The following is a 14,680-nucleotide window of genomic DNA, read 5'->3' as shown; positions in this document are numbered from 1 at the left end:
AGAGGAAATATCACTAAATAATGGAGATGTCTATTAACAAATTTAAAATTGTTGTTGCTCAGTCATGTCCGACTCTCTGCACCACACCAGGCCTCCCTGTCCTTCACTATTTTCCAGAGTTTGCTCAAACTCATGCCCATTGAGTTGATGATGTCATCTAACCATCTCATTCTCTGTCACCCCCTTCTCCTCCTGCCTTTAGTCCTTCCCAGGATCAGGATCTTTTCCAGTGAGTCAGATCTTCATATCAGGTGACCAAAGTATTGGAGCTTCAACTTCAGCATCAGTCCTTCCAGTGAATGTTCAGGATTTGTTTCCTTTAGGATTGACTGGTTTGACCGTGCTGTCCAAAGGACTCTCAAGAGTCTTTTCCAGCACCATAGTTCAAAACCATCAATTCGCTGTGCTCAGCCTTCTTTTCAGTCCAACTGTCACATCTGTACATGACAATGGGAAAAACGATAGCTTTGATGATATCGACCTTTGTCTACAAAGTGATGCCTCTGCTTTTTATTATGCTGTCTAGGTTTGTCATAGCTTTCTGTCCAAGGAGCAAGTATCTTTTAATTTCATGGCTGCAGTCACCATCTTCAGTGATTTTGGAGCTCAAGAAAATAAGGTTGATCACTGTTTCCTTGTTTCTCCACTTATTTACCATGACATAATGGGACCAGTGTCAGACTTTATTTTTGAGGGCTCCAAAATCACTGCAGATGGTGACTGCAGCCACGAAATTAAAAGTCGCTTACTCCTTGGAAGGAAAGTTATGACCAACCTAGATAGCATATTAAAAAGCAGAGACATTGCTTTGCCAACAAAGGTCCGTCTAGTCAAGGCTATGGTTTTTCCAGTGGTCATGTATGGATGTGAGAGTTGGACTGTGAAGAAAGCTGAGCTCTGAAAAACTGATGCTTTTGAACTGTGGTGTTGGAGAAGACTCTTGAGAGTCCCTTGGACTGTGAGGAGATCCAACCAGTCCACCCTAAAGGAGATCAGTCCTGGGTGTTCATTGGAAGGACTGATGCTGAAGCTGAAACTCCAATACTTGGCCACCTCATGCAACAAGTTGACTCATTGGAAAAGTCCCTGATGCTGGGAGGGATTGGGGGCAGGAGGAGAAGGGGACAACAGAGGATGAGATGGCTGGATGGTATCACCAACTCGATGGACATGAGTTTGAGCAGGCTCCGGGAGTTGGTGGTGGACAGGGAGGCCTGGCATGCTGCGATTCATGGGGTTGCAAAGAGTCGGACACGACTGAGCGACTGAACTGAACTGAACTGAATGGGACCAGATGCTATGATCTTAGATTTTTGAACACTGAGTTTTAAGCCAGCTTTTTCACTCTCCTCTTTCACCTTCATCAAGAGGCTCTTTAGTTCCTCTTCACTTTCTGCCATTAGGGTGGTGTCATCTGCATATCTGAGGTTATTGGTATTTCTCCCAGCAAACTTGATTCCATCTTGTGATTCATCTAGCCCTGTATTTCGCATGATATACTCTGCATAGAACTTAAATAAGCAGGGTGATAATATACAACCTTGGCATACTCCTTTCCCAATTTGGAACCAGTCCCTTGTTCCATATCTGGTTCTAATTGTTGCTTCTTGACCTGAACACAGGTTTCTCAGGAGGCAGGTAAGGTGGTCTGGTATTCCAATCTCTTTAAGAATTTTCCACAGTTTGTTGTGATTCTCACAGTCCAAGGCTTTAGCATAGTCAATGACACAGAAGTAGATGTTTTTCTGGAATTCCCTTACTTTTTCTATGATTCAACAAATGTTGGCAATTTGATCTCTGCTTCCTCTTCTTTTTCTAAACCCAGCTTGTACATCTGGACGTTCTTGGTTCACATACTGCTGAAGGCTAGCTTGAAGGATTTTGAGCATTACCTTGCTAGTGTGTGAAATGAGTGCAATTATGGCATAGTTTGAACATTCTTTGGCATTGCCCTTCTTTGGGATTGGAATGAAAACTGACCTTTTTCAGTCCTGTGGCCACTACTGAGTTTTCCAAATTTAACTGAAAATAAAATTAGTTTATATCCTCAGCTTACCATAAATCAAAATAAATTTTAGATCACTGGGGCAGTCCCAAGATGATGGAGGAACAGGATGTGGAGACCACTGTCTCCCCAACAAATTCAACAAAAGATCATTTGAATGCTGAGCAACTTCCACAAAGTAACTTCTGAGCACTGGCAGAGGACACCAGGCACCCAGAAAGGCAGCCCATTCTCTTCGAGGAGGTATGATAAAATATAAAAGACAAAAAGAGAGACCAAAGAGTTAGGGAGTTAGGGACGGAGACACGTTGTGAGGGAGGGAGGGAGTTGTGAAGGAGGAGAAGTTTCCAAACAGCAGGAAACCCTCTCACCGGAGGGTCTTTGGGGAGTTTTGGAATCTCAGAGGGCAACATAACCAGGAGAAAGAAAAAAAACAGCAACAACACAGAACAAGCACCTACCTAACCGCAATTCCCAGCGGAGAAGCAGCCCAGATGCTCACATCCGCCACCAGTGAGCAGGAGCTGTGTAGGGAGGCGCGAGCTGCAAGCTTAGGGCAAGGACCAGGCCTGAGGACAATCTAAGGGAACTAACATGAGATAGCAACCCAAACTGTGGGATAGCCAGAAAAAAAAAAAAAAAAACCCAGAACTTTCCTGCAAAAAACTCTAACCTAAGGCACTGCCTGGCCCGTCACAGAAGCACTGAGTGAATACCAAAGGAGAGTTAGCCAGCTGTGTACAGACCCCTCCCCCCACCGGAGGCAGAGAGGAGGGCATGCAACAGCCAGAGCCTGAAGGCAAGGGGCAATCTCAGCCACAGAGACCGGCATCCTCCACCAAACTGTGAGCAGGCTCCCAGTTGCTAACCACATCTTCCTGGGATCCTGGACAGTTGACATCTGCCAGGAGGGTTGCGACCTGAGATCAGCTCCCCAGAGGAGACACACGGCACACCTGAGACAGTGCTCTCGCTGCAAACCCAGGAAACCGAGTTGCCAGGATAGGGAAGTGGTTAAGACACACGGTCCACATGGGACAGTGTGCTCGCCAATCACTTGGTTGCCTGAGCTGCTCAGACCTAGGAAGCATACAAAACACATGCCCAATCAAGTCTGTGCCCTTGAGGAGGACCTGAGAACCTGAACCTGAGAAGCTTAGACCTGGGAAGTGCACGAAACACAAGGTCTGCTTTGGACAGTACCCCTGCAGAGCAACCTGGAGCCTGAGCAGTGTAGACCCGGAAAGCACATGCCACTGTGAGCAGGGGAAAATCCAGTGTGGTCCATACACTGCAAGCACTCCCCACACACGCCAGTGATATTTGTTTGCAGTGTTTCTCTCTCCCCACAACACAACTAAACACGTGAGTCTAAATAAGTGACCACCTTCACCCCCATTGTGTCAGGGTGGAAATTAGACACCGAAGTGACTTGCAAACAGAGGAAGCCAAAATAAACAAAGAGAGAATGCTCTGGAAGTGACAGGTGTAACAGATTAAAACCCTATAGTTAATATTGACTCAGCATTGGAAGGGGCCTATAGACCTTGAGAAGAAGTACAAGCTGGAACAACGGACTATCTGAAACTGAACTGACCCCACACGGCCTTCAACGGCTCCAGAGAAATTCCTAGATATATTTTTACTATTATCATGTTTAATTTTTTTATGTTTAAGTTATTACTCCTTTAATTTTCATTTTTATAGCCTACTATTACCTTGCAAAAAAAAAAACACCCTATTTTTAAAGCAAATTTCATATATATATATATTTTTTTATCATTTTTGTGATTGATTTTGTTTTGTATTTTTAAGAGTCTAACCTCCACTCTAGATTTTTAATCTTTGCTTTTTGGTATTTGTCATCACTTTTGTACCTTTAAGAACTGAATCTTCAGTACCCATTTTTCTTAGGGATGTGATTACTACCTTGATTTCTCTCTCCCCTTTTGACTCTCCCTTTTCTCCCCCAGGTCATCTCTATCTCCTCCCTCCCGCTTCTCTTCTCTACTTCACTCTGTGAATCTCTCTGGGTGTTCTGGGCTGTGGAGAATACTTAAGGAACTGATTACTGGCTAGCTTGCTCTCTCCCCTTTGGATTCCCCCTCTTCTCCTCCTGGTCACCTCTATCTCCCTCCTCCCTCTTCTTTTCTCCGTGTAACTCTGTGAATCTCTCTGGGCGTCCCTCACTGTGGAAAATTTTTTCACCATTAACCTGGATGTTTTATCACCTGTGCCGTATGGATGGAGAACTCTTGATGCTACTGTAAGAATAAGACTGAGAGCCAGAGGCAGGAGGCTTAAATTCAAAACTTGACAACACCAGAGAAATCCTGATTCCAGGGAACATTAATAGACAAGAGCTCATCCAAAAGCCTCTATACCAACATGGAAACCAAGCTCCACCTAAGAGCCAACAAGTTCCAGTGCAAGACATATCACATTAATTCTCCAGCAACACAGGAACACAGCCCTGAGCATTAAAATACAGGCTACCCAAAGCCATGCCATACCCACAGATACCTCAACATTCACTACTGGACACTTCATTGCACTCCAGAGAGAAGAGATCCAACTCCACCCACCAAAACACAGATGCAAGCTCCCCTAACCAGGAAACCTTGACAAGCCTCTCATCCAACCTCACCCACAGGGAGCAAGCTCCACAGTAAAGAGTAACCACAAACTTCCAGCCTACAGAAAAGCCAACCCCAAACACAGCAATCTAAATTAAATGAAAAGGCAGGGAAATATTCAGCAGGTAAAGGAACATGATAAATGGCAACCAAACCAAACAAAAGAGGAGGACATAGGGAGTCTACCTGAAAAAGAATTCAGAATAATGAGAGTAAAGATGATCCAAAATCTTGAGAACAAAATGGAGTTACAGATAAATAGACTACAGAGAAGGATTGAGAAGATGCAAGAAATGTTTAACAAGGACCTAGAAGAAATAAAAAAGAGTCAATCAATAATGAATAATGCAATAACTGAGATCAAAAGCACTCTGGAGGGAACCAACAGTAGAATAACTGAGGCAGAAGATAGGATAAGTGTGGTGGAAGATAGAATGGTGGAAATAAATGAAATAGAGAGGAAAAAAGAAAAAGGAATTAAAAGAAATGAGGAAAACCTCAGAGACTTCTGGGACAATGTTAAATGCCCCAACATTCAAATCATAAGAATCCCAGAAGAAGAAGACAAAAAGAAAGACCATGAGAAAATAGTTGAGGAGATAATAAGTTGAAAACTTCCCTAAAATGGGAAAGGAAATAACCACCCAAGTCCAAGAAAACCAGAGAGTCCCAAACAGGATGAACCCAAGGCAAAACAATCCAAGACACATATTAAACAAATTAATGAAGACCAAACACAAAGAACAAATATTAAAAACAGCAAGGGAAAAACAACAACTATACTACAAAACTAAGTCATTAAGACAGTAAGGTACTGGCACAAAAACAGAAATATAGATCAATGGAACAAAATAGAAAGCCCAGAGATAAATCCACACACCCATGGACACCTTATCTTTGACAAAGGAGGCAAATGGAGAAAAGACAATCTCTTTAACAAGTGGTGCTGGGAAAACTGGTCAACCAGTTTTGAAAAGGATGAAGCTAGAACACTTTCTAACACCATGCACAAAAATAAACTCAAAAGGGATTAAAGATCTAAACATAAGATCAGAAACTATAAAACTCCTAGAGGAAAACATAGGCAAAACATTCTCTGACATAAATCACAGCACGATCCTCTATGACCCCCCTCCCAGAGTAAAAGCAAAAATAAACAAATTGGACCTAATTAAACTGAAAAGCTCTTGCACAACAAAGGAAACTATAAGCAAGGCTTCAGAATGGGAGAAAATAATAGCAAATGAAGCAACTGACAAAGAATTAATCTCAAAAATATACAAGCAGCTCATGCAGATCAACACCAAAAAAATAAACGATCCAATCAAAAAATGGGCCAAAGAACTAAACAGACATTTCTCCAAAGAAGACATACAGATGGCTAACAAACACATGAAAAGATGCTCAACATCATTCATTATCAGAGAAATGCAAATCAAAACCACAATGAGGTACCATCTCACACTGGTCAGAATGGCTGCTATCAAAAAGTCTACAAATAATAAATCCTGCAGAGGGTGCAGAGAAAAGGGAACCCTCTTACACTATTGGTGGGAATGCAACTAACTAGTACAGCCACTATGGAAAACAGTGTGGAAATTCCTTAAAAAACTGGAAATAGAACTGCCATATGACCCAGCAAATCCCATTGCTGGGCATACACACCAAGGAAACCAGAATTGAAAGAGACACGTGTACCCCAGTGTTCATCACAGCACTGTTTACAATAGCTAGGACATGGAAGCAACCTAGATGTCCATCAGCAGACGAATGGATAAGAAAGCGGTGGTACATATACACAATGGAATATTACTCAGCTATTAAAAAGAATGCATTTGAATCAGTTCTAATGAGGTGAATGAAACTGGAGCCTATTATACAGAGTGAAGTAAGTCAGAAAGAAAAACACCAATACAGTATATTAACACATATATATGGAATTTAGAAAGATGGTAATGATGACCCTATATGCAAGACAGCAAAAGAGACACAGATGTATAGAACAGACATTTGGACTCTGTGGGAGAAGGTGAGGGTGGGATGATTTGAGAGAATAGCATTGAAACATGTATATTACCATATGTGAAAGAGATCACCAGTCCAAGTTTGATGCATGAAATACGGCACTCAAAGCTGGTGTGCTGGGGCAGCCCTGAAGGATGGGATGGGGAGGGAGGTAGGAAGGGAGGGTCAGGATGGGGGAAACACGTACACCCATGACTGATTCATGTCACTGTATGGCAAAAACTACTACAGTATTGTAAAGTAATTAACCTCCAATTAAAATAAATTAATTAATTTTTAAAAATAAAAATAAAATTTTATATCACTAAAAGAGTAAATATTTTTAAATCTTACAAGATGTGGCAAAGAATAAAATTAAATATATTTAACTATAAACAGGAATTCATATTTTCTAAGCTTTAATTGATGGGAAAATTCAGATTTAATGCTATAAAATATTGATTTTGTGACTTCTAAATGACATAATGAAAATTAGGAGAGAAAGAAGGAAGTAAAGTATTTTTCAAAGAAAGATAAAGGGTAAAAATCTATATTATATAAAATGCATAATTATCATACACAAATAAGGGACTTCCCTGGCAGTCCAGTGGTTAAGACTCCATGTTTCCAGTGCAGGAGGGGTGGGTCCGATCCCTAGTTGTAGAACTAAGATCCCACATGCCATGTGGTGTGGCCAAAAATAAAAAAAGATCATATGCAAATAAGATGCTCAATAGATGAATGAGCAAAACATATGATCTGATCATCTATGCAGGAGGAAAGAAATTAGTAAACAAGCATTCATAAATGCTCCACCTTGCTGTGATCAAAGAAAAACAAATTAAAATATTCATTAAGTACCATTTTACACCTATTATATTATAGAAAATAATGATAATCCTCAAGGCTAATCAGGTTCTGATGAAGTTAGTACATTTATACACTGCTGGTTGCAATTTAAATAGGTTGTTTTTACAGTGATTTAACTATATACAGCAAAAGCCATAAAATAAAAATTTTCTTGGATTCAGCAATTCCATTAGTAGGAAGTTGTCCTAAGGAAAAAACCCAAAGGAGAGAGAAATGTCTGTATGAAGATATTAATTTAAAAAACTAAAAAACCAAAGGCAACAGACAAGGAATGGTTAAAGTGAGCATTTACTTGGTAGAATATTGGACAGTCATGGAAATGAAAACTATGAAAGCTACCCAGCAACAGAGAAAATGTTAATATTGTACAAAATGTTAAGTTTAATCTGAAAATTAGCAGGTTGAACCATATGAAGTTATTATTTTTGCACTGAAAAAATGGCCAAATATTGAAAATTCCACATGGTTCAACCTTATTTCTGCATGGATATAGGCAGATAAAAATATCTTCCTGTGGACTAGACCTATGAGGAGGCACAAAGAGAAAAATGGCTGAAAGGTGTTACTATCAAGGATTAACTTTTCAGCTTCTTTTATGCTTCCTGTTCTTGTGATATTATGTGTAAAATTCATTTTAAAGTTAAAACATTGAAGATATGATTGCTATACAGATAAAAACATCTCATGAAACAAGTTAAAGAGTATGATTGTGCTGAATCTTCCCATTTCAGACTCTTTAATTCATTATACAAGAATAAATGAATTAAATTTTCCACTAGAGAAAGAACTAGTTTTTAAAAGATCTAATCAGAAATGTCAACTTGAGTTGTAAAGCCACATAGCAGGGGGTCAAACACCAACTTTCACAGTCAAATCCCATTTATTATTATAATACTTATAAAATACTGGAAAAATTCATTTAACCTCAGGTCCCCTTTCTGTAGTTTCCCTAGTGGCTCAAATGGTAAAGAATCTACCTGCAGTGTGGGAGACCTGGGTTCAATCCCTGGTCGGGAAGATCCCCTGGAGAAGGAAATGGCAACCCAAGATGGAGGCAATAATGGCACTTTCATGAGAATTGTTGTAAAGATTGATAGACTGGTGATGATTACCAATCTCTTAATTGAGTCTCCCCGCTTCATGGATCACAGCATTGTCCTGGTGAAGGGCCGTGTGTAACTCAATGAAGCTATGAACCATGCCTTGCAGGGCCACCTAAGACAGATGATAGTGAAGAGTTCTGACAAAATGTGGTCCACTGGAGAAGAGAATGTTAAACCACTTCAGTATTCCTGCCTTGAGAACATTCATTCTGCCATGCACAGAATGAAAAGGGAAAAAGATAGGACACTGAAAGATGAATTCCCCAGGTCAGTAGGTGCCCAATACGCTACTGGAGATCAGTAGAGAGATAACTCCAGAAAGAATGAAGAGATGGAGCCAAAGCAAAAACAATACCCAGTTGTGGATGGAATGGTGATAGAAGCAAGGTCTGATGCTGTAAAGAGCAATATTCCATAGGAACCTGGAATGGGTTCATGAATCAAGGAAAATTGGAAGTGATCACACAGGAGATGGCAACAGCCTCTTCCAACAACACAAGAAAAGACTCTACACATGGATATCACCAGATGGTCAACACTGAAATTAGATTGATTATATGCTTTGCAGCCAAAGATGGAGAAGCTCTACACAGTCAGCAGAAGCAAGACCGGGAACTGACTGTGGCTCAGATCATGAACTCCTTATTGCCAAATGCAGACTTAAATTGAAGAAAGTGGAGAAAACCACTAGACCATTCAGGTATGACCTAAATCAAATCCCTAATGATTATACAGTAGAAGTGAGAAACAGATTTAAGGGACTAGATCTGATGGACAGAGTGCCTGATGAACTATGGACAGAGGTTCATGATATTGTACAGGAGACAGAGATCAAGACCATCCCCAAGAAAAAGAAATGCAAAAAAGCAAAATGGCTGTCTGAGGAAGCCTTACAAATAGCTAAGAAAAGAAGAGAAGCAAAAAGCAAAGGAGAAAAGGAAAGATATACCCATTTGAATGCAGAGTTCCAAAGAATAGCAAAGAGAGATAAGAAAGCCTTCCTCAGTGATCAACGCAAAGAAATAGAGGAAAATAATAGAATGGGAAAGACTAGAGATCTCTTTGAGATAATTAGAGATACCAAAGGAACATTTCATGCAAAGATGGGCTCAATAAAGGACAGATATGGTATGGACGTAACAGAAGCAGAAGATATTAAGAAGAGGTGGCAAGAATACACAGAAGAACTGTACAAAAAAGATCTTCATGACCCAGATAATCACGATGGTGTGATCACTCACCTAGAGCCAGACATCTTGGAATGTGAAGTCTAGTGGGCCTTAGGGAGCATCACTACAAACAAAGCTAGTGGAGGTGATGGAATTCCACTTGAGCTATTTCAAATCCTAAAAGATGATGCTGTGAAAGTGCTGCACTCAATATGCCAGCAAATTTGGGAGACTCAGCAGTGGCCACAGGACTGAAAAGGTCAATTTTCATTCTAGTCACTAAGAAAGGCAATGCCAAAGAATGCTCAAACTACCACACAATTGCACTCATCTCACACGCTAGTAATTCTCAAAATTCTGCAAGCCAGGCTTCAACAATACATGGACCATGAACTCCCAGATGTTCAAGCTGGTTCTAGAAAAGGCAGAGGAATCAGAGATCAAATTGCCAATATCTGCTGGATCATTGAAAAAACAAGAGAGTTCCAGAAAAACATCAATTTCTGCTTTATTGACTATGCCAAAGCCTTTGACTGTGTGGATCACAATAAACTGTGGAAAATCCTGAAAGAGATGGGAATCCAGAACACCTGACCTGCCTCTTGAGAAATCTGTATGCAGGTCAGGAAGCAACAGTTAGAATTGGACATGGAACAACAGACAGTTTCCAAATAGGAAAAGAAGCACGTCAAGGCTGTATACTGTCACCCTGCTTATTTAACTTATATGCAGAGTACATCAAAAAGAAACGCTGGACTGGATGAAGCACAAGCTGGAATCAAGATTGCCGGAAGAAATATCAATAACCTCAGATACGCAGATGACACCACCCTTATGGCAGAAAGCAAAGAAGAACTAAAGAGCCTCTTGATGAAAGTGAAAGAAGAGAGCGAAAAAGTTAGCTTAAAGCTCAACATTCAGAAAACTAAGATCATGGCATCTGGTCCAATCACTTCATGGCAAATAGATGGAGAAACAGTTGAAACAGTGGCAGACTTTATTTTGGGGGGCTCCAAAATCACTGCTGATGGTGACTGCAGCCATGAAATTAAAAGACGCTTATGCCTTCGAAGTAAAGTTATGACCAACCTAGACAGCCTATTAAAAAGCAGAGACATTACTTTGCCAACAAAAATTCATCTAGTCAAGGATAAGGTTTTTCCAGTAGTCATGTATGGATGTGAGAATTGGACTATAAAGAAAGCTGAGTGCCTAAAAATTGATGCTTTTGAACTGTGGTATTGGAGAAGACTCTTGAGAGTCCCTTGGACTGCAAGGAGATCCAACCAGTTCATCCTAAAGGAGATCAGTCCTAAATGTTCATTGGAAGGACTGATGTTGAAGCTGAAACTCCAATACTTTGGCCACCTGATGCGAAGAGCTGACTCATTTGAAAAGACCCTGATGCTGGGAAAGATTGAAGGCAGGAGGAGAAGCGGATGACAGAGGATGAGATGGTTGGATGGCATCACCAACTCAATGAACATGAGTTTGAGTAAACTCCAGGAGTTGGTGATGGACAGGGAGGCCTGGCGTACTGCAATCCATGGGGTTGCAAAGAGTCGGACATGACTGAGCAACTGAACTGAACTGGAGGAGGACACGGCAACCCACTCCAGTATTCTTGCCTGGAGAACCCCATGGACAGTATGAAAAGGGAAAAAGACATGGCACCAGAAGATGAGCCTCCCAGTTTGGAAGGTGACCAACATGCTACTGGGGAAGACTAGAGGGAAATTACTAGTAGCACCAGTAAGAATGAAGTGGCTGGGCCAAAGTGGAAATGATGCTCAGCTGCAGATGCATTTGGAGCTGAAAGTAAAGTCTGATGCTATAAAGAACAATACTGCATAGCAACCTAGAATGTTAGGTCCCTGAATCAAGGTAAATTGGACATGGTCAAGTAGGAGGTGTTAAGATTGAACACTGACCTCTTAGGAATCAATGAACTAAAATGAGAGAATTTAATTTATATGACCATTATATCTACTACTTTGAGTAAGAATTCCTTAGAAGAAATGGAGTAGCCTTCATAGTCAATAAAAGAGTCCAAAATGCAGTACTTGGGTGAAACCTCAAAAAATGACAAAATGATCTTTGTTCCTTTTCAAGGCAAACCATTCAACATCACAGCAATCCAAGTTCATGCCACAACCACTTATGCAGAAGAAGCTGAAGTTGATGCGTTCTATGAAAACATACAAGACCTTCTATAATTAACACCAAAAAAAGATGTCCTTTTCATAATAGGGAATTGGAATGCAAAAGTAGGAGTCAAGAAAAACCTGGAGTAACAGGCAAGTTACTCCAGTGCAAAATGGAGCAGGGCAAAGGCTAACAGTTTTGTCAGAAGAACACGCTGGTCATAGCAAACATGATTTTACAACAACCCAAGAGAGGACTTGACACATGGACATCACCAGATGGTCAAAACTGAAATCGAATTCACTAAGTTCTCTATAGCTGAAGACGGAGAAGCGCTATACAGTCAGTAAAAACAAAACCTGGAGCTGACCGTGGCTCAGATCATGAGCTCCTTACTGCAAAATTCAAGTTTCGGTTGACGTAAATAGGGAAAACCACTAGGCCACTCAGGAATGACCTAAATCAAATCCCTATGATTATACAGTGAAGGTGACAAATAGATTCAAGAGATTAGACCTGATAGACAGAGTGCCTAAAGAACTATGGAAGGAGGTTTGTAACACTGTACAGGAGGCAGTGACCAAAACCATCCCAAAGAAAAATAAATGCAACAACGCAAAGTGCTTCTCTGAGGAGGCTTTACAAATAGCTGAGGAAAGAAGAGAAGTGAAAGGCAAAGGAGAAAGCAAAAAATATACCCAACTGAATGCAGAATTCCAGAGACTAGCAAAGAGAGATAAGAAAGCCTTCTTAAGTGAACAATGCAAAGAAATAGAGGAAAACAATAGAATGGGGAAGACTAGAGATCGCTTCAAGAAAATCAGAGATAACAAGGGAACATTTCATGCAAAATGGGCACAACAAAGGACAGAAACGGTATGGACCTAACAGAAGCAGAAGATATTAAGAAGAAGTGGCAAGAATATACAGAAGAATTACATAAAAACAGTCTTAATGGCCCAGATAACCACAATGGTGTGGTCATTCACCTAGAGCCAGACATCCTGGAGTGTGAAGTCAAGTGGGTCTTAGAAAGCATCACTAGGAACAAAGCTAATAGAGGTGATGGAATTCCAGCTGAGCTATTTCAAATCCTAAAAGATGATACTGTTAAAGTGCTGCACTTAACATGTCAATAATTTAAAAATTCAGTAGTGGCCACAGGACTGGAAAAGATTGGTTTTCATTCCAATCCCAAAGGTTAATGTCGAAGAAGTTTCAAACTATATACAATTGTGCTCATGTCACATGCTAGCAAGATAATACTCAAAATCCTTCAAGCTAGGCTTCAGCAGTATGTGAGCCAAGAACTTCCAGATGTACAAGCTGAGTTTCAAAGAGGCAGAGGAACCAGAGATCAAATTGTCAACATTTGACTGATAATGGAGAAAGCAAAAGAATTATAGAAAAACATCCACTTCTGCTTCATTGACTATGCTAAAGCCTTGGACTGTGTTCATCACAACAAACTGGAAAATTCTTAAAGAGATGGGAATAGAGACAGACCACCTTACCTGTCTCCTTAGAAACCTGTATGTGAGTCAAGAAACAACAGTTAGCACTGGACATGGAACAACTGACTGGTTCCAAACTGGGAAAGGAGTATGGCAAGGTTTATTTAATTTATATGCAGAGTACATCATGCAAAATGCCAGACTGGATGAATCGCAAGCTAGAATCAAGATTGCCAGGAGAAATATCAACAACCTCAGATATGCAGGTGTGTGTGTGTGTGTGTGAGTCCCTCAGTCATGACTTACTCTTTTCAACCCTATGGACTGTAGCCCACCACAGGCTCCTCTGTCCATGGGATTCTCCAGGCAAGAATACTGAAGTGAGCAGCCAAAGGAAAGCAGGGATAGAAGGAACACACCTCAACATAATAAAAGCTATATATGACAAACCCACAGCAAACATTACCCTCAATGGAGAAAAATTGAAACATTTCCCCTAAAGTCAGAAACAAGACAAGGGTGCCCACTCTCACCACTACTATTCAACATAGTTTTGGAAGTTTTGGCCACAGCAATCAGAGCAGAAAAAGAAATAAAAGGAATCCAGATAGGAAAAGAAGAAGTAAAACTCTCACTGTTTGCAGATGACATGACCCTCTACATAGAAAACCCTAAAGACTCCATCAGAAAATTACTAGAGCTAATCAATGAATATAGTAAAGTTGCAGGATATAAAATTAACACACAGGTGCTCGCTTCGGCAGCACATATACTAAAATTGGAACGATACAGAGAAGATTAGCATGGCCGCTGTGCAAGGATGACATGCAAATTCGTGAAGCGTTCCATATTTTTATAAAAATAAATGAAAAAAAAATTAACACACAGAAATCCCTTGCATTCTTATACACTAACAATGAGAAAACATAAAGAGAAATTAAGGAAATAATTCCATCCACCATTGCAATGAAAAGAATAAAATACTTAGGAATATATCTACCTAAAGAAACAAAAGACCTATATATAGAAAACTATAAAACACTGATGAAAGAAATCAAAGAGGACACAAATAGATGGAGAAATATACCATGTTCATGGATTGGAAGAATCAATACAGTGAAAATGTACATACTACCCAAAGCAACCTACAGATTCAATGCAAACCCTATCAAGCTACCAATGGTATTTTTCACAGAACTAGACCAAAGAATTTCACAATTTGTATGGAAATACAAAAAACCTCAAATAGCCAAAGCAATCTTGAGAAAGAAGCCTGAAACTGGAGGAATCAGCC

General features: G+C 40.3%; 1 non-coding gene across 1 annotated transcript; it reads left to right on the top strand.

Annotated features, from left to right (window-relative positions):
- The first annotated feature begins 14,134 nt into the window (after positions 1-14,134).
- LOC122683334 lies at positions 14,135-14,241 on the top strand. Its single transcript, XR_006337686.1, has one exon. It is a non-coding gene; the product is annotated as a U6 spliceosomal RNA (small nuclear RNA).
- Positions 14,242-14,680: the final 439 nt, after the last annotated feature.

This window comes from Cervus elaphus, chromosome 24 (genome assembly GCF_910594005.1).
Source record: "Cervus elaphus chromosome 24, mCerEla1.1, whole genome shotgun sequence".
Classification (NCBI taxonomy): Eukaryota; Metazoa; Chordata; class Mammalia; order Artiodactyla; family Cervidae; genus Cervus; species Cervus elaphus.
The sequence above is the reverse complement of the archived record's forward strand: the minus strand, read 5'-3'. Positions and strand labels throughout refer to the sequence as shown.